This window comes from Typha latifolia, chromosome 15 (assembly GCF_019914945.1).
Source record: "Typha latifolia isolate L0001 chromosome 15, TyphaL0001v2, whole genome shotgun sequence".
In the NCBI taxonomy this organism is placed as follows: domain Eukaryota; kingdom Viridiplantae; phylum Streptophyta; class Magnoliopsida; order Poales; family Typhaceae; genus Typha; species Typha latifolia.
The window spans coordinates 3,585,899-3,606,201 of NC_133100.1; positions in this window are offsets into that span (position 1 = coordinate 3,585,899).

A 20,303-nucleotide genomic window follows, 5' to 3' on the forward strand; every position below is an offset into this window, starting at 1 on the left:
AATTAAGTTTTATTTTTATATCACAAGAGATGCAAGGGGTTTCAAGTTCCCCCCAATTTATCTATCCTCCCTCCTCCTCCTCCTCCCCTTCCTCCTCCTTACCCCGATGGGGAATCCAATCTTGTTGAAATTATTGCTCTTGTTTGTAATGCCCTTACTCTCACCCGGGGAAGGTGATACAACTCAGTCGGATTAGATCCACTCGCAGCATTGAGTTTATTGGGATGAGTCTATTGATCTAGTTTGTGATACAAGTAAAGTTGGATCAAATTGTGCTAGAAGAAATAAATTTGCTTAAGAAATAAGACATTTTGCCAGAGGGCGTTCCAATGCCAGGGCCCCATGTTCGAATGCACCATTCGAATGCCTACACACATTCACAAAGACATAGAACAAGAATTGCACATTCGGACAGCCTTGGGCCGTTCGAACGCGCTCGTTCGAATGCCTACATGTGTTCGCAAAGACAAAAAATAGAATTTGCGTGTTCAAACGCGATTGGGCATGTTCGAACGTGTCACGACGAGAACGCTTAGTTTTTTAGGGATTTAATTTTGTTGTTTGAGTCAAAAAGGTAAGCTTCTATAAATATGTGGAGGAAACCCTAATTGGAGTTAATATGATAATTGCATTGATATTGTTGCCCTATCTCCCTCCTTACTCCAGTCGTCGGCGACCTCTCCCACCTCCTTCCTTCCACCGCCCAAGTCCTTAGACGGTCTCCTTTAACTCCTAATCCCTCTTCTGCAGTAACTTCTCCCTCTTCACTCCAAAAAATTAGTTCTCCTAGCATCTATCTAGCAATTAAAGGGCTAACAAGCTAGGGTTTATCCGACCTTCGATCACTATTTGGCCGATATCTCGAGATCTAGCCATCCAAACCCTGAGATCTTGGATTCGTTGGAAAGCTCTCTTCAAGCGACAATATATCTAAATTTCAATAAGATCTAATAGCTAGAACCTCCGGAATATCTTTCAAAATTTATGTCCTCAAATCTGTCTAGAACCGCTACGAATTGGATCAAGTTGGTTCGTAACAACTAGTATCAGAGCCAATGATCCTTGGACCGTCATGGCTACAACAAGATCGAAGGCAGTAAAGCAAACGAGGCGATCATCTCAAATATCATAGCAAGGCATGGAGACAGACTAGACAGCTTCGTCAAGATCGCCATCTCCACTAAGCTCGGGAGGTCGGACGAAAGGCCCTCCCAATCTCTCGCAAACCCTGACGCTAATTGCACAAATGATGTTAGAGATTAAGGCAACCCTTGTGGACATGAACCAAAGTTGTCCAAGGTGTACACCTAATCATACCAACTATGGGGAAGGCAATCAAGGTGGCACCCCACCTAGAAATAATGAGGAAGAACTGATAAGATCTTCCCTGGATTAGGTTTGATCTATCTCGTTATCAAATTTGTGCACGACCATACATGAAAATTTCGAAGGAGATTCCTGAAGATATAACCGTCGGATCAATGTGAAATTTTGATAGGTCATAGTTTTGGGAAAGAGCTTTCCAATGAATCTAATTTTGGGTTGTTCGAACGACGAGTTCTGGAGATATATTCAGATAAGTGGGCAAACATCGGGGAACTTGATATGCTAGATTCAGATCAAAACATGATTTTGGATCTGTGGAGGAATATGGAGGTGGTAGGGCGGCAGTAAAGGGTGGCACTAATAAGAAAGGTGGTGGGGAAAGTTTATGGATGGTGGAAAGGGTTAGGGTGAAGGTAGAGAGAGATTTGAAGAAGAGAGAGAGGAGTGGGCCGCCCTAAGGGTGATACGATTCGGACTTCACCGATGTTGTCTTGAGCATGGATTCACTTTAGGGGTGTCTTTGTTCTTGTTTTAATGTTTAATTCCTGAGAAAATAAGTTTTTTGTAAGTCACGTTCGAATGCGGATGGAGTACATTCGAACACGGTTGTGAACGCCTACATCACGTCCAAATAGTATGAATTGTGCATTCGAACGTGTGACCGAATGCACCTGTTTCCTACTTCTCTGGATTTGTGAATGCAATACAACTGTTCACAATGCGTTCGAACGCACAATTCACACTCTCTGGACATGATACAGGCGTTCACAACCGCGTTCACAACCATGTTCACAACCAGTTCGAACGCCTCCACCCACGTTCGATTGCGACTTATAGAAAACTTATTTTCTTACGAATTAAACATTATAACAAGAAACAAAGACACCCCTAAAGTGAATCCATGCTCGAGACGACATCAATGAAGTCCGAATCGTATCAATCCACCATGCTTTCCGCAACCTTGTCCTCAAGGTTTATAATTTGGGAAGCGATCCATGATATCTGACTCTAGCTCCCATGTAGACTCGTTAGTTAGTTTGCCCAGCCATCGATCAACACTTCGGTCTCCAATCTGGATCCATGGTGTCTTCTCCCGTGGCCTAAGACTCAGACCGGTTTAGTGGGGCCATCTTTGTAACAACCTATCCTTAAAAAAAATTCTACATGGGCACGACGTGGCTGGCCACAATGTGGCCGACCTCATGCCCATGCAGCTGGGCTTAGCATAGGGGTGCCACGCACCCCCTAGCATGACTGCCGCAGCCGCTGCCAAACCCCCCCCCCCCACCGCCTCTCTCTCTCTCTCCCTCTAAATATCTCTTTCTCTCTCTCTCTCTTGTTCTCTCTCTCTCCCCCTCCCTCTACCGGTGTTGGCTGCGCGACCGCCGCCGCCGTCGTCGCCTCCACTAACACGGTTAGCCCCCTCTCTCTCCCTCTCTCTCCCTCTCTCCCTCTCTCTCCCTCTCTCTCTCTCTTGCCCAAGCTCGAGCTCGTCGAAGCCGAGCCTCCTTAATTATTATCTACTTTATTTTATATTTATTTATTTATTTAATTAGGTATTACTTCCTTAATTAATGTAGATAAATTATTTAGAAATTAATTATTTTAATAATAATGTATATTCTTCAACATGACGATTATTAATTATAATTAGTATAATTAATGATTAACTAGGTTATAAACTATTATGCATAAATATATGTAATACTTATTTTGATGTAACTATGTATTTATATTTCTATTAGATTAATAGATAGTGTTGTAAATTATAATTATTAGATTTATGTGCTAATATTCATAATATATGCAATTTAAGTAATCTTATCAATTTATTATATACTATCGTGTGTAGAATAAGATACTAGTCTTATTAATTAATTTATTATTTTATATAATTAAGTAAATACTATATAACTTCTAATTAATCAAAATAGACTAAGAAATATAAATTTATTATAAATAGATCTTATCTATACTTATATCCCATTTATAATTATTTAGCTTTTACTTTATAATTATATATTTAGAATATTAAATAAAAAAAACGAACCTTTCTCCGTATATTATAACTAGCATTTTATAATAATAGTATATTATAATATTTGAATCGTACCTATAATGTGAATCTAGTTATGTACAAAGTAAAAGAAGTGATTTTAAACCAAATAAATCTTTATATTCTACTTGAACTAATTCTAATTGGATAAACGACTAACTAATATTACTTAAATATTTTGAGATTCCGAATTCCCTTATTTGAGATCTTGTTGACTTTGCTAGCGATGAGTGTCACTCGGTTAACTGACGGACATGAGAGATGCGTGATTTGTGTCTTCTGATCAGACAGTGAGTAGTCTTATCCTCTAGAAGCCTTTCTCAAATTAGGTTATATTATATATTATGTGCATGCATGTTTTGGCCTCCAATACGATTATATGATTTTATCTAGAGATGATTACAATCGAGCATATTTTATCATGCATTTGATTATGCTGATCTGAAATATGAGTACATTGGTGATATATATAGAAATGATTGGAGATGATTCTACTATTATGATTGTATACCGAGTTGATCTGTAGCATGAGTATGCATGTAATAGATTAGCATGAGTATGCATGTGTTGACGATACAGTTGGAGACTACATTGCATCATTTTCTCTTGATTCCTATTCCACATAAATTTTTATTATGCATTGACTTATTATCGTACTGGATATATGCATATGATCTGTCATTTAGAAGGAAAACATGAAATGTGATTGATAGGATAGTTGATAGGAAGCGTGAGGATACCTGAGTGCGCGCGAGGGTTAGGGCGTGCCTGGAGATGATTGATCGCTCGACATAGTCGCAATTTTGTTGGCCTTACGTTTGAGGTCGTTAGTTTGTGTGCGCAACAGACATTCGGACACATGTCATTCGCTAGGACATATGTGGCGAGTTATCCTTACGAGGTTTCTATCAACTATGTGGGTGCCCGGTTTGGATGGATGTTGATACCCTAACGGGTGGCGAGTTATGATTATATTTGAGATACTCTTACGGGTGGCGGAGTATGCTCTAAGCCTTCGGACATAATATTAAGGCCGGGTACCGGGTGTTAACTGTGCACAGTGGTCTAGTATGATAATATTATATAAAGATGTTAGTGATGATTGTGATGTAGAGAAATGCATATGAATCATATATGGTTACATTTGATATTATAGCATGGTCATGGTCGGCATGCATCATGTGCCATATTTGAGAGAGAGTTATGATGATGGTATGACATGGAGAGTTATTTATACATTGTCGAGGATTATATATATTTTATCAGTTATGATATGACATCTATTTTTCATTTATGTATTATTGAGGAACATTCATATACATATTCATGACATGATGCTCTTTCTGATTCATATTATCCAGTACATGATTTACTCTCTGTTTAGCATCACTGATTTGGGGTAAGGTCTATTCACTGAGCCTTTTGCTCATGACTCTCTTGTATGGGTCCTGCCAGATTATGTAGTGGTTTAATGTATATTATTGTGGATGGGGACATTCATATGTTAACATATTTATTTGGTTAATAGTATGATTTATTTGGTGATGGATTATGTGATCATGGATAGGTTAGCAGGTTTTATTTGATGATGTCATGATTATATGTGTACATGAGAGTATCTGTGCGTGACGGGCCCCACCCGACTTGTCGCGTGCGCCGCGTGTGCCGTGTGGACATGTGGGCGTGCACGTGCCCGTGCCGGGCGGGGGCATTACAATCTTCCTCCATTGGTTCGGGCAAGGCTGAACTCACCACATGGTTAGGCCCAATTTGGGCATTTAATGCCAATACATGGAAGACCGGATGTATTCTGGTTCCCTTAGGTAGGTCCAGTAGGTAAGCCACTAGACCGATTCGTTGTAGCACTCGGTACGGACCATAGTACTTGTAACCGAACTTCTGGTTCAAAATTGGTCTCAATGTGGATTGCCGGTATGATTCAACTCGAACGAACACCCATTGATCCACCTCAAATTCTCGCTCACGCCGGCCCTTGTCATGAGTCTACTTCATGCGGTTTTGGACTATTGCTAGGTGAATCTTGAGTCGTCTTAATGTTTCATCTTGATCTGCAAGTTCCAAGTCGAGTTCGGTTCTATCTCCCGCCATGAGTCTATCATAGGTACGCAATACCAGGGGAGTGCTCCCATAGACCTCCTCAAAGGGGGTCATGCCGATGCTAGAGTGATGAACGGTATTGTATGACCACTCGGCCCATGGGAGGAATTTGACCCAATCCTTTGGTCGGTCCGCCATAAAGCATCGCAAGTATTGCTCTAATTCGCAATTCACCACCTCGGTTTGGCCATCCGTCTCAAGGTGATAAGCTGAACTAAGGTTGATTTGAGTCCCTTGCAATCTGAAGAACTCAGGCCAAAACTCGCTGATGAAGATGCGATCCCAGTCTGACACGATTGTCCTAGGCATCCCATGCAAGCGCGCCACTTCCCAAACAAAAATTTTAGCAACCTTTTTCACTGAAAACGGGTGAGACAATGCTATGAAATGAGCATATTTGCTCAGCCTATCCACCACAACAAACACCACCAATTGTCCTCAGACCTCCGACAGCCCTTCGATGAAGTCCATCGAGATATCCTCTCAAATATGCTCAGGTATAGGTTGTGGTTGCAATAGCCTGTTGGGTTTGAGCGTCTTCGATTTGACTTATTGGCAGATTTGGCATTCACGCACATATTTCTTCACATTCGACTTCATTGTTGTCCATATACAGTTTTGGGCTAGCCACTTGTAGGTACGTAAGACCCGTTCATGGCCTGCTATAGAAGTGTCATGGAAGTGTACCATCAATAGTCTCCGTAGCTCTTCGTTCGCGGGTACCTTGATCCGCCCGCGCTCGAGTACCAACTCATTGCGCTCCTCGTGCTCGGGGTGGCTTGATGGATTCTCTCTTAGCTCCTCCATGAGTTGGACCAGTTCACTATCCCCTGCGTTGGCTCTTTGCAGATCTGAGAAAAAAATGAAAAGTGGGTGCTGAGAAAGAGACGAGCTCACTTACGTCCCTTGCACTTGGAAGTTCAATCAGTTGTTGATTTCCATCCAGCAACACTATTTGGTCATTCCTCTAAAATGTCATTGAGAGGTTTGTAAAGTCAAATGTCACGGGCCCCAAGCTTCGAAGCCATTGAGTCCCCAAAATAATATCGGCATCTCGCAAGGCCAACGGATATAGATCCAATGTGAAAGTTTCGCCTTACACCTTCAATTCCACATCTCCACAAATAAAATCCGCTCATAATGTGGTGCCATCTCCAATCGTCACATCAAACCCTTCTGTGGGTTCATACTCGAGCCCAATCTTCTTAAGGAGTCTCTTGTTAATAAAGTTGTGGGTGGATCTGGTGTCGATTAAGATTCTCACTGTGATTTTTTTGACTACACCATTCACCCATATAGTCTTTGGCGCGGCTGTCCCTAAATAGCCGTGGAGGGAGATTTCGGCTATCATGTCCTCCACGTGTTGCTCCTCAGCTACTTCTTCTTGATGTCCAGACACACCTGTATTTTCAGCTGCAAACTCATCCTCCACATCCTCCAATCCATCTATTAGCATCACCGATCCCATTGGTTTAGCGCAGCGATGCTTGGGTACAAACTTCTCATCACAACGAAAGCATAGGCATTTGGCTCTTCGTTCCTCCACTTGAGTAGGTGTGAGTGATCGTCCCAGATCTCTAGGTGCGTACTTCACATCTTCAGATGGCTTCAAGGGTGCTCGAGGAGGCACCATTGCAACAGTAGTCCTTGGTACGCCGGTAATATTTTCCGCCGCTATGGTTGGTTGAGCTTGATTGCGGCTTCCTTGGCTCATCCACTGTTTCAGGTGTAACTTTATGGCCCTATGTTTGTCTTCCATGAGCACTGTATCTTTGAAAGCCTCCTTTAAGGTTCTAGGCCTTAAAGCCCTCACATTGTTGTATGTCTCCCCGCAGCCCGGAGATGAAGGTGCTATGAAGTTGTTGATCCGTCCATAAGGCAAGACATCTGCTACTTATCCTCTCAAATTCTTCTTGGTATGCTCCAACCGTGGTCTTTTGCACCCTCTTTGAGAGGAGAGCATCGAAGTCTTCATACCCCGACGCTCCAAATCGCCGCGTGATATCAGCACAACATTCAGCCCAAGTTTCGATAGCCTCATTGGCATTGGCAACTCGAAACCAATGAAGCACCGCATCTTCAAGGTGGAAGCTCGCAAGAATCACCTTGTATTCTTCCACCGTACCTTGGTATACAAAGAATTGCTCCGCCCTATACAACAAATCGATTAGATCGCCACCTTTGAACTTGGGAATTCAAGATCATGATTTGTCCACGGATGTCGTTGTCTCGTTTCGGATCATGTCCAAGTCCTTGTCTACCTGGAGGAGGATGCACCATGAAGGGTTGATGATCCCTCCTTCGGTTTTGATTAACTCGCCGTGGTTCCGAATCATATTGACTCGCTCATGGATCTTGATCTCCAAGGTGATCTCCATAGTGGTTCACTCGTCGAATGGGTTCACCTGCAACTGGCCCTGGTGGAACTCTCCTTGCTTGTCTTTGCCCATAGGGTGGTGGCAGCAGCGGCTCTCGTGGTTGCAAATTCTGAACCGGTGGTAGTGGGTTCATGGGAGTGGACTTACGTCGTGGAGTCGATGGTGCATTCCCATTCGCCATTGCTTCCTTGTCGCCCGTAATTCCCGCATCATCTCCATCATCATCTAGTTGTTGATTGCTATTTGTTCGGAAAGAGACCCCAACATGGCTTGAACACTAGGTTCTTCCATATTCCGATTAGATCGGGCGGTTCCGTGGGTGGAAGTCCCCGCAACCATTTCCTTCTCTATTGGGAGAATCTCTTCTTCATCATCTCGCTGTGCAGTCATGGCTCTGGTTGTCGTCATAAGAAGTGCGTGTCTAAGGAACGGTGGCTCTAATACCAGCGTGATACGATCTCCCATTTTAACTAAGATTCGATCTCTTTCAATTCTCAAATCTATACTGATTCTGGCATGGAACTTTGTAAATAGATCCCGAAAAATACCATGTGAAATTTGGATATGTTGTAGCCCCAGAAAAGAGCTTTCCAACAAATCAAATTTCATGCAGATCGGATGTGGGGATCTTGAGATATTATTCGATTAGTGGACGAATGTCAGAGGGTTTAATTAGAATCCGTGGATGGAGGCACGAGATCCTAGGATGATGGTGGTTAGAGGTGGACCGGCATTAATGGGGTGACACCGGTGAAAAGTGATGGTGGAAGGGTTATGGTTGATGGAAGGGTTAGGGCAAGTGTTGGGTAGATTAGAAGAAGGGGGAGGAGAGAGCCACCCCTAAGGGACTAGGGTGATTGGCCGGTCGAGGGAGATTAGAAGCGGCATCGCCGGGGATTGAGAAAACGAGAGCGAAGAAGACGAAGGAGGCAAGACAAAACTCAATTCTTCAATTATGACTCTATGGTTGCTATCCCCATCCTTTAGAGGCAAACCAAACAATTCAAAATTAACCCTAAATAATACGTTATCGCCGATCACGTTCAAACACGCCCGCTCGCGTTCGAATGCACCTAGTTCGCTCTTCTCTGGATTTGCGAACGCGATGCAGGCGTTCGAACGTGTGACCGAACACACCTGTTTCCCACTTCTCTGGATTTACGAACGCGATACAGGCGTTCACAATGCGTTCGAATGCACAATTCTCACTCTCTGGACGTGATGCAGGCGTTCACAACTGCGTTTGAATGCACTCCACCTGCGTTCGAACGCGACTTATAGAAAACTTATTTTCTTAGGAATTAAACATTAAAACAAGAAACAAAGACACCCCTAAAATGAATCCATGCTCGAGACGACATCGGTGAAGTCCGAATCGTATCAAAGGGACTAGGGTGAGTGGCCAATCGAGGGAGGCTAGAGGTAGCGGCGCTATGTGATGGCTGCTGCCGTGGGAGGCTAGAGGTGGCGGCGCCATGTGATGGCTGCTGCCGTGGGAGGAGGGAACGAGAGGGAAGGAGAAGAAGATTAGGGCAAGAAACTTAATTCATTGATCATCCTCTTTTTGGTTGCCATCCACACCTTAAGAGGCTAACCAAACAAGCCAAAAATGATAATTATTAACCCTAAAAATAGTAGATTTTTGCCGACCATGTTCGAACGCACAAATTGCATTCTCTTGTCGATGCAAACGTATACAGGCGTTCGCACGCGGGCATTTGAACGGGGTCGAGCGCATTTGAACAAGGTCGAGCGTGTTCAAACGAGGTCGAGCGCGTTCGAACGAGGTCGAGCGCGTTCGAATGAGGTCGAGCGCGTTTGAACGAGGTCAAGCGCATTCGAATGCACAATTTGCATTCTCTATCGATGTGAACGTTTGTAGGCGTTCATAAGGGCGTTTCGCAAGGGCGTTCGAATACACCCCTCCCACATTTGAACACAAAGAAACCTTATTTTTCTCTGAATTAGATAACTAACACAATAATAAAAGACTTCCGTAAGGTGTATCCATACTCGAGATGACTCGGTGAAGTCCAAATCACATCTAATACGATTTGGACTTCACTGATGTCATCTTAAGCATGGATATACTTTAGAAGTGTCTATTATTATTGTTTTGGTATTTAATTTATAGAAAAACAAATTTTCTATATGTCGCGTTCGAACGAGGGTGGAGTGCTGATGGGTTCTTGTACCAAAAGATCGGCTACGGAACAATTCCTTAAGATCTGAATTTATTGTAGAAAGTAGTCCACGCAACCGTGCGAAAATATTGGTCTGATATTCTCCTACAGTCAGAAAATTATGAAACTAATTGGATTAGATTCATAACTTCCTAATCTACAACTTTTGTATTTATGCCATTTGTAGATTCTAACAAAACGGACAAAAATACAAAATAACATGGGTGATGATGGTGGTGACGAGTGGAGTGAACGTTAGAGTTATGGATTATGTTAGGGTCCTAATCTTCCTTTTGTATACATACAGAAACGAAGACAGTTTTATTATTATTTGAATTACTAGTGTATCTATCACCATACCTGTCTTTTCTAGAGATTTGAGCCTTTAGAATCTCGTCAAGTTTGTTCTTCCCTTTTAGAAATGTCACTTCCTCATTCAGTCGCTCTAGTTCAATTTCATCAGCCTTCATTTTATTTTTTGCATTGTCAAGTTGTTCAGAAAGGTCTTTGACACGTTCAAGTTCCAATTTGTACTTCTCCTCAAATTGAATTCTTTCAAGTTCGATTACCTTGAGTCGTTGATGTAGTCTAAGTTGCTTTTCTTGAGTTTAAACGACTCCAGGTACAGGTCATTATATGTCTTATATATTTCAGATTCATCTTATTCAGCTGGTAACATATCCTGATCATCTGTACTATCAGTATCAACAGCGGAATCAATTTTAAGTAGAGAAGAGGCAAAAGCAACAAAGTTTTCTTCGTCTTTTCCAGAATCATCATCAGATTCATCTGAGTCATCCCAAGTAACTTTCATAGCTTTACCCTTCTTCTTAAGACGATTAGGGCATTCTTGTGCTATGTGTCCAAAATCAGAATATTCAAAACATCGAACTTTATTCTCAGAATTCTTATTTTTCTATTTGACACTGTTTTTACTCACACCTATATTCGAACTCGCAGTATTCTTCTTTTTCACAAAGGCTTTGCTTTTCTCAAGTTTTTCAGCATTCAAGTTGTTTGGCATCTGAAAGAATTTAATAAACTTTTTGACGAACATGGCCAACATCTCAACATCTAAATCACCTTCATCATCAGACTCCTCTATAATTTCTTCAACTATGGATAGAGCAATCCTTTTGGACTTCCTCGGTTTTGAAAGACTGGACTCAAATGTTTGTAGATTTCCTACCAATTGTTCAATTTTCATAGAATCGATGTCCTTACTTTCCTCAATAGCTATAACTTTCGCTTGAAACCTCTCTGGAAGAGATCTAAGGATCTTACGGACAATTCTATTTTTAGGAATTTTCTCTCATAGGTTGAAACTGGACTTGACTATATCACTCAGCTTTGCATAGAACTCATCAAATGTCTCATTCTCCTCCATACGTAGAGTTTCAAAACTAGTAGTCAACCTCTGAAGTTTCGAAAGTTTTACAGCCATAGTTCCTTCGTGAGTAGTTTCTAAGATCGTCCAAGCTTCTTTTGCTATCTCACAAGTAGAAATTCTTCTAAATTCTTCCGAGGAAACATAAAAATTGCATTTATTGCCTTGCTATTCCATCCAACTTTTTTATAATCTGTCCTATCCCATGACTCTATCAGTTTTTCAGCAAGTTTATCATCCACCATGTATGTTGGTGGACTTCAACCGTTCATAATGGCAAACCATACTCGTTCATCTATAGACTTCAAATAAGCTCTAATCCTAGCTTTCCAATATCCATAATTTGATCCATCTAAGATAGGAGGTCTAATAGATGATGGTCCATCTCTATAAAAATCCATGCCTATCTGATCTCTCTCAAAGAGTGAGAGAACTTGCTTTGATACCAATTGAAAAACCCCTAGACACAACTATATATCTAAATACTAGGCAATGATATCACTCGTTCGCTTATGTAAAAGTCCGTAAAAATATTAGGAACGAAAGAAGAGATGAACGCCAAGATTTTAACGTGGAAAAACCCAAACGGGAAAAAACCACGGATCCACCATGATCTAGAATAGTACAATCATTTTTGGAGAATTTTACCTCATACTCTTCATCACAAAATTGACTGATACTCAGAAAATTTGCTTTCAATCCCTTAACATAAAGAACATTTTTAAGAATAGGAACCCCGGAGAACTTACATTTCCTTTACCTATTACCTTCGATGAATTATCATCTCCGAATGTCACAATTCCTCCTTCATGTTTTTCAAGATTAGAAAATAACGACTTATCACCCGACATATGTCTTGAACAGCTACTGTCTAAATACCACAAATCCGAATTTAAAACTTTCAAAGCTGTATGCACAACATAACATTTCAAATCACTTTTCTTGACCCATATGGCCTTTGTTTTTATCCCATAAATGAAAGCAGTTCTAGGTTTTTGCAAAAATTTGCAATGAGGTCGAATATGCTCTAGAATGCCGCAATGATAGCATGTCGGAACAAACCATTTTCTACTCACCTTTTGTCGAGGAGTGTGACTAAAGTTTACCTTTGGTGCCGTTGACGATTCACCAGTTTGTAGATTCACCTTCAGTTTAGAATCATTCATCCAGGATTGCTTTGTAAATGCAGTTGATGACTTCAGATATTCTTCCTTTTGTATACCTATAGAAACGAAGACAGTTTTATTATTATTTGAATTACTAGTGTATCCAACACCATACCTGTCTTTTTCAGAGATCTAAGCCTTTAGAATCTCATCAAGTTTGTTCTTCCTTTTTAGAAATGTCACTTTCTTATTCAGTCGCTCTAGATCAATTTCATCAGCCTTCATTTTATTTTTTGCATTGTCAAGTTGTTTAGAAAGGTTTTTGACACGTTCAAGTTCCAATTTGTACTTCTCCTCAAATTGAATTCTTTCAAGTTCGATTACCTTGAGTCGTTGAAGTAGTCTAAGATTGCTTTTCTTGAGTTTAAACGACTCCATGTACAGGTCACTATATGCCTTTTGAATTTCAGATTCATCTTCCTCACTGTGGTAACATATCTTGATTATCTGTACTATCAGTATCAACAACAGAATCAATATTAATTAGATAAGAGGCAAAAGCAACAAAGTTTTCTTCGTCTTTTCCAGAATCATCATTAGATTCATCTGAGTCATCCCAAGTAACTTTCATAGCTTTACCCTTTTTCTTAAGGCGATTAGGGCATTCTTGTGCTATGTGTCCAAAACCAAAACATTCAAAACATCAAACTTTATTCTCAGAATTCTTATTTTTCTATTTGACATTGTTGTTGCTCACACCTATATTCGAACTCGCAGTATTCTTCTTTTTCACAAAGGCTTTGCTTTTCTCAAGTTTTTCAGCATTCAACTTGTTTGGCTTCCGAAAGAATTTTGAAAAAACCCTAGACACAAGTATGTATCTAAATACTAGGCAATGATATCACTCGTTCGCTTAAGTAAAAGTTCGTAGAAATATTAGGAACGAAAGCAGAGATGAACGCCAAGATTTTAACGTGGAAAAACTCAAACGGGAAAAAAACCACGGATCCAAACTTGGATCAAAACCAATCACTAGAATAGTAGTAGTTACAAGACTGACTCACAAAACAACCCGTCGATCTAAACGACTTTGTTCCTCTCAGTCTTGCTCGCTAGAACCCACGATTCACTGCTTCTTGTGATTGAATTCCAATCTCAGTAACCTCGAGATTGATCTTTCGTCTAAATAGCCCTTAAGACGAAAGATTAAGTTTTGTAGATGAGTGGAACCTTGATAGTTGAAGAACCGATGTAGCCTCAAGAAGTCTCCTTCAATAATAGTTCTTCAACCACCCTCAAGATAGGGCATCAGAATCCTTATATATGATCTCTAAGATAGAGCCAAATCCAAGTCTTATCCGTACTCACGAAAGTCTAATTTTACCAAATTTCGTTGGTGCGTTCGAACGCGGCCCGGGTGCGTTCGAACGGCATGACTTGAACTCAGGTGCGTTTGAACGGGCCGAGTGCGTTCGAACGCGACAACTTGAATTCTTCAAGTTGCGTTCGAACGCGTTTGTGAACGCAGCTCTCAGTCTGTGTGAACGTAGTACCCGCGTTCGAATGCGTTTGTGAATGCGGCTCTCTGTTTGTGTGAACGTAGTACCCACGTTCGAACGCGTTTGTGAATGCGGCTCTCTATCTGTGTGAACGCAGTACCCGCGTTCGAACGCGTTTGTGAACGCGGTGTGAACTCGACGGCTTTTCTCCAATAATCTTGCAATTCTTCAAACCAGAGATATTCTAGACTTGTGTAAAGCTCATATACATAAAAAAATTACACTTAGAATATTTTGTACACAATTGCCAACAAATAAAAACCTAACAATCTCCCATTTTGGCAATTTGGGACAAAACACCTAGGTTACAAGATATTACAAAGACTTCAAATTGAGCAATCAACAAGACTAGAATATTTTGCACATGAGAACTGTCGATGTGAGGAGCGACCAGCGGTAGAAGAGGACGGCTTGAGAGGAGACGATTGGTCGTGAGCTTGACTCCGCTTAAGAGTAATCCGATCCAACGACTTGTGCGAAGTAAGAGAAGGTTCCAAAGCATCCACACGCACCCCACTCCGAGTGCACAAATTTGTAATAAAGATGCCAAATGGTAACCCCTCACGAGGTGCTTCTTTCTGGGCAGCTGTAAGAATCGAATCATAGATCACAGCAGCCAAATCAACATAAACTCCAGTTAACATTGCATGAAGAAGGAATGCACGATCCAGACTAATACTGGAATGTTGAGTCTTGGGGGTGACGTTGTACAGACAAAATAGGTGAAGCATGCGAGCCACTCGTGTCAGCTTCGCATGCGGCATCATGTTTCCCTTCCAACGTTCCCCTTTGATCAGTACAGTGCCAGCATATTCATCGATATCAAGAAGTGGAGCAGACGTGGGGTACTGGAACTCACCATCAGGAAGACGAAGTTCAGCGCGAATAACATCTGAGTCCAAGTATACAGACACCCCACAAACAGTAGAACGAATACAGCGTTCTAAAACTGTGGCATTACAAAAAAATTCTCGAACAACTTCCACATAAGCAGTCCCGCTCATCCGACACACCGATAACCATCCTCGCTCAGTAAATATCTGTTCTGTCCCCAAAGTAGAAAAATCGGAAATGACCACGGGCCGTTCACAGATAATAGGACGAGTGCCAAAATTATGTTTGTATCGCTCTGTAGCCGTTGAAGTAGAAAACTTTGGAGCCGAAGTAGGTGAGGAAGGCGGCCTAGGTTTCTTGGAAACTGTAGCTTTTCTAGGCATTCTTGAGAAAGAAACAAGATGTAAGTTCAATACATGCCCAAAGCAAGAAATCAAAAAAAAAAAAAATAGCAAGAAATCCAAAAAATAATTTAAGAAACCATGAAGGCCCTAAATGAAATCCATCTTTCACTTGAAAACTCTAAGATATCACGTTCAATCACACAAGAAACATCAAGATAGTAAAAAATCTAAGAAAAAATCAAAAAATCTTTTTGGAGATGCACCTCTAAAAATTCAAAATAAATTCAAAACTTAGAATATGACAATCGAATGAAATAAGTCATACACAGATCAATCAAATCATCAAAAGCATATTATAATCAATTATAATGCATCACTCAAAATTAAATTACTCTTGATTGATCATAACAATATACATATGCAAGCTGAGCATAGATAACATAAAACATTCTTCTTAAATAAACTTTCCTATTTAAACAATGATACAACACAGTAGTCAAACCGATTTAGTATTTAAATTTGCACTTTTCGACTTATTCTCCATAACCGAACAGGAATTTTTCCTGTATTATTTATTTTTATATATTAACCATATAGGTGCAATGATGGCTTTTATAGGTAGCCTTTTTCTTGTAGTACATATCAAACAATGTGCAAGAAGATATTCACAAATATTAAAAAAAATTATTTAATTTGCAAGCAATGTATTGAGTCAACTGGACTCTAAACAAGATGGCTTTCACACAAACTCATTTTAGCCCTTTTCATTGATCTTTTATGAACACATTTGTGATGACTAAGCATGAGGTCAAACTGTGCAAATCAACGTCAATAGTGAGCTATTTAAAAAAAATTTATGATGTCATGCTCACACAAGAATATACACACGTTATGAGTGCATTAATTTCAGTATAATTATCATAGAAGTCGAGAGAGTGAATAAATCAGAAATGACACAATATACTACAAAATGACAAAATTGACTATAATAACTCATAATCAAGAGAAAAATTATATTTATATGTCAAGATTATATTATTGAATCTAGGAGTGCATCAAATTTTTTTTTATATATGACAAAAACTCTCGACAAATCTGAAACTAAAACCAAAGAAAATTTCAGAGTAAAGAAAAACTAAAAAGAAACGAAAAGAAATAATAAAAATGATGTCGGATATCAATATGCTTTGTATGCGAGTGTTGAATAGTATTTTTCAAAATATTAATAGCACTCATGTTGTCACAATAAAGCACCATAGTATCTTGTTCAATGCCGTAATCTTTGACCATCTGTTTCATCCATAGTAACTGGAGAACAACAATTTCCTGCTGCAATGTACTCGGCCTCCATAGTAGATAAAGATATCGAGTTTTGTTTCTTACTGTGCCAAGCAACCAGATTGTTTCCAATATAAAAACATCCACCTAAGGTACTTTTTCTATCATTACATGAACCTGCCCAATCAGAGTCCGTGTGTCCAGATATGATAGCTCCCGAGTCATACATAAACCAGATACCTAAGTCAACTATGCCAACGACATATTTTATAATATATTTCATAGCAAACAAATGTGTCTCCTTAGGTTCAGACTGAAACCTAGCACACACACCAACACTAAATGCAATGTCTTGTCTACTAGCAGTTAAGTATAAAAGACTACCAATCATGCTCCTATAAAGTGTCTGATCGACAATTTTTACTATAATATCCTTACCTAGTTTGGTAGTTGTACGCATAGGAGTTCTAGCATATTTTGCATTGACTAAACCGAATTTAGTCACAAGATCCTTAGCATACTTGGTTTGAGCGATAAATATCCCTCTTTCCAACTGAGTAATTTGAAGTCCCAAAAAGAGCTTCAACTCACCCATTATGCTCATCTCAAAATGACTATGCATAAGATTTGCAAACTCCTTAGCTAATGATCGACTCGTTGCCCCGAAGACAATGTCATCCACATATATTTGTGCCATAATTAAACTCTTATTTGACCGTCTAATGAATAATGTCTTGTCCACTCCCCCTCGAGTGAACCCCGCATCTACTAAAAAAGTGGTCAACTTCTCATACCAAGCTCTTGGAGCTTGTTTTAGCTCGTAGAGGGCCTTTTTTTAGTTTAAACACATGAGAAGGAAATTTTTGATCTTCGAACCCTTTCGGTTGTTCTACATAAACATCTCCATTCAGAGTACCATTCAAGAAAACACTTTTCACATCTATTTGAAACAATTTAAATTTTAAGTGACAAGCAATAGCAAGCAGTATACGAATAGATTCTAATATAGCAACAGGAACAAATGTCTCATCAAAATCTATACCCTCAACCTGAGTATATCCCTGTGCTACGAGTCTAGCTTTATTTCAAACTATATTACCATGTTCATCACTTTTATTCTTGTAAATACATTTTGTTCTAATGACGTTCACATTCTTAGGTCTAGGAACTAAATACCAAACATCATTTCTAGAAAATTGCTCTAATTCCTCATGCATAGTATTAACCCAAGAATCGTTTAACAATGCTTCCTTCACATTTTTAGGTTCAAAAGAAGATGTATAACAAGTAAATGATACCTCATTTTGGATTTGTCGTCTTTTCTTAATGGGTTCATTTACGTCTCCGATCACTTGTGACAGTGGATGATCTGATTTCACTATAGCAGATGGTTCCGGTACGTTGCAGTCATCTTTGTTCATTTCAATTTTGTCCTCGTCCTGATTCTCAATTTCCAGATCAAGCTCCTTTCCTATTTCTTCGTCATATGTATCTGCAGAAACAGAAATAGGAGTAGCTTCAGTTAAATCAGTAGTGAATTTTTTTTCATTCTGCAATTTTAAGCATAGTGATTTAAAAACTTCAAAGGTTTCAATAAAGCACGTAGAAAGGCAACCCAGGTTGATACGATCTCTCCTTTAGGGCTAAAGATCGATCTTTTCTAATTCTCAGATCTGGACTAGATCTTGCACGGAACTTTGAAATAAGATCCTGAAATATTCCGCCGTCAGATCGACATGAAATTTTGAAATGTTTTAGGCCCGGCAAAGACTTTCCAACAAAGCAAGTTTTAGGCAAATCGGAGTTAGGGATCTCGAGATATCGTTCGTTTAGTGGACGAACATCAGGATGCTCTGTTTTGGATCCGTGGATGGAGGCACGAGATCCTAGGTAATGGTGGATGGTGGAGGACCGGCGTTAATGGGGTGGCACCGGTGAAAAGTGATGGTGGAAGGGTTGTGGTTGATGGAAGGATCAGGGCAAGTGTTGGATAGATTGGACGAAGGGGGAGAAGAGGGCCACCCCTAAGGGACTAGGGTGATTAGACGGACGAGGGAGATTAGAAGCGGCGTCGCCGGGGATTGAGAGAATGGGAGCGAAGAAGACGAAGGAGGCAAGGCAAAACTCAATCTCAATAATCAATGATAATTTTGGTTGCCCTACACATCCTTTTATAGGCTAACCAACAACTCACATTAACCCTAAAACACAATTTTCGCCGACCGCGTTCGAACTCACCCGAGCGCGTTCGAACGCGCCAAATTAGCTCTTCTGGATTTGCGAACGCGATGCAGACGTTCACAGTGCGTTCGAACGCACAGTACATTCTCTTCACCACGTTCACAACCCCGTTCACAAACCGCGTTCGAACTCACTCCACCCGCGTTCGAACGCGACTTATAGAAAACTTATTTTAATGGAAATTAAACACTAAAACATGAAATAAAAACACTCCTAAAGTTAATCCATGCTTGAGACGACGTCGGTGAAGTCCGAATCGTATCACAGGTATATCTGGAATAATCATCGACTATTAAGAATATATATAGCGTTTTCCTCCAAGACTTTCCATTTTTGTTGGACCCATCAAGTCCATGTGAACTAGGGTTGTGTGAAATCCTTGTTTGTTTTCCAATTTGACACGAACCGCACACTCTTTTTGACATTTCTTTCATCTTAGGTATTCCTCTTACCACTTCTTGTTTGGACAGAGTAAATAATTCCTTGTGATTCACATGTCCAAGACGTTGATGCCAAAGATCTGCAATGTCAAAAGAGGCACTATTACATTTCAGTTTATGTGACGTCCCAACAACATAGCAATTATCAGATGTTCTAGATCCATAATATATAACATTACCACCATGATATAGAATAGTACAATCATTTTTGGAGAATTGTACCTCATAATCTTCATCACAAAATTGACTAATACTCAGAAGATTTGCTTTTAAGCCCTTAACATAAAGAATATTTTCAAGAATAGGAACCCTCAGAGAACTTACCTTTCCTTTACCTATTACCTTGGATGAATTACCATCTCTGAATGTCACAACTCCCCCTTCATGTTTTTCAAGATTAGAAAATCACGACTTGTCACTCGACATATATCTTAAATAGCCACTGTCTAAATACCACAAATCAGAATTTAAAGCTTTCAAAGCTGTATGCAAAACATAACATTTCAAATCACTTTCCTTGACCCATATGGCATTTGTTTTTATCCCATAAATAAAAGAAGTTCTAGGTTTTTGTAAAAATTTGCAATGAGGTCGAATATGACCTAGAATGCCGCAATGAAAGCATGTCGGAACAAAATTTGCAATGAGCTCCTTTCCTATTTCTTCGTCATATGTATCTGCGAAAACAGAAATAGGAGTAGCTTCAGTTAAATCAGTCGTGGATTCATCTATCATAACATTAGCAGATTCCATAACAGTAGAAGTGTCAAGATTAAATACTCTGTAGGCTCTACTATTATTCGAATACCCTAAGAAGATGCCTTCGCTACTTCTAGTGTCAAATTTAATCAAATATTGTGGATCACGCAAGATATAACATTTACTACCAAAAACTCAAAAATATTTAACACTAGGTTTCTTACCTTTCCAGATTTCATAAGTAGTCATTTCTGTACATGGTCTTAGATAAACACGATTTATCACATGTACCGCTGTATTGACCGCCTCCGCCCAAAACATTTGAGTAACCTTTTTAGCGTGAAGCATAACCCT